This window comes from Physeter macrocephalus, chromosome 15, assembly GCF_002837175.3.
Source record: "Physeter macrocephalus isolate SW-GA chromosome 15, ASM283717v5, whole genome shotgun sequence".
NCBI classification, from domain to species: Eukaryota; Metazoa; Chordata; class Mammalia; order Artiodactyla; family Physeteridae; genus Physeter; species Physeter macrocephalus.
In genome coordinates this window covers 65001756-65002760 of record NC_041228.1, presented here as the reverse complement: position 1 = coordinate 65002760, position 1005 = coordinate 65001756, and the positions used below count along the sequence as shown (strand labels likewise).

General features: G+C 44.4%; 1 non-coding gene across 1 annotated transcript; it reads left to right on the top strand.

Annotated features, from left to right (window-relative positions):
* Positions 1-474: 474 nt before the first annotated feature.
* LOC112065859 (small nucleolar SNORD12/SNORD106) lies at positions 475-566 on the top strand. Its single transcript, XR_002892277.1, has one exon. It is a non-coding gene; the product is annotated as a small nucleolar SNORD12/SNORD106 (small nucleolar RNA).
* The last annotated feature ends 439 nt before the right edge of the window (positions 567-1005 follow it).

Below are 1005 nucleotides of genomic sequence, written 5' to 3'. Positions count from 1 at the left end.
GCAACAAGAGAGGCCGCGACAGTGAGAGGCCCGCGCACCGCGATGAAGAGTGGCCCCCGCTCGCCGCAACTAGAGAGAGCCCACGCACAGAAACGAAGACCCAACACAGCCAAAAATAAATAAATAAACAAATAAATAAATAAATAAAATTTTTTAAAAAAACAACTATGCAGATCAGCACCACTAAGATTCCTTCTCCCCACCTCAGCTGGACCCTCTGCATTACCCGCCAATCCTTTCAGAGATCCTTGGCCAGTTTCCACTCCCCACACAGAGGAATTCCAAACCATCACCACTCTCCCCCGGCCCCCCTTTTCACCTCTAAACTCGACAAAGCCTCAAACTTCTGGGAGAAACTGAGTCCACCAGAAAATTTCACCCACTTTACTTACAAGGTGACTTAGAGCCACATCAATCCTTACCTTTGTATTGCTGGTTTCCAGGTACCAATTTCAGGCTGGGGTCAAACTTGTTAGCTGGGTAGCTGATGATGTAACTTTATTCCCCATCAGATAGACCATGTTGATCTAACTGAACTATTAGCCAGATTTCTCTGATGCATTGGGGAAAAAAACCCTGTTAGCTGGATTGGACCTGTTATCTGGACCTTGTGAAACCCCTCACCTCCTCCTGTTTCTTCTGGGACCTTGTTCCAGTAATCAAACTCCCTCAATCCCTCTACCTTTTATTCTTTCACTCTTTTCACACATCTTCCCCTCAGCCTAAAATAAGCTCGTGTCTTACCCAATCTAAACCCCGAATCAAGCTTAAAAAATCCAACCCTCTAACTACCATCAAGTCTCCCTTTTTGCGCAACTGCTCGAAGAATAATCTATTCGATTGGGCGTCGGCATCTTCCTTCTCCATTCTTTCACCCATAAGATTTGGCTTTTGTTCTTAGCACTCGTTCTTACCTGTTCTTACTAATCAGGATGCAACCAGGCAAAGATAAACAACTTCAGTGATTTGTTACAAAGAAAATATAAAGCGGGAAAATTGATTAGG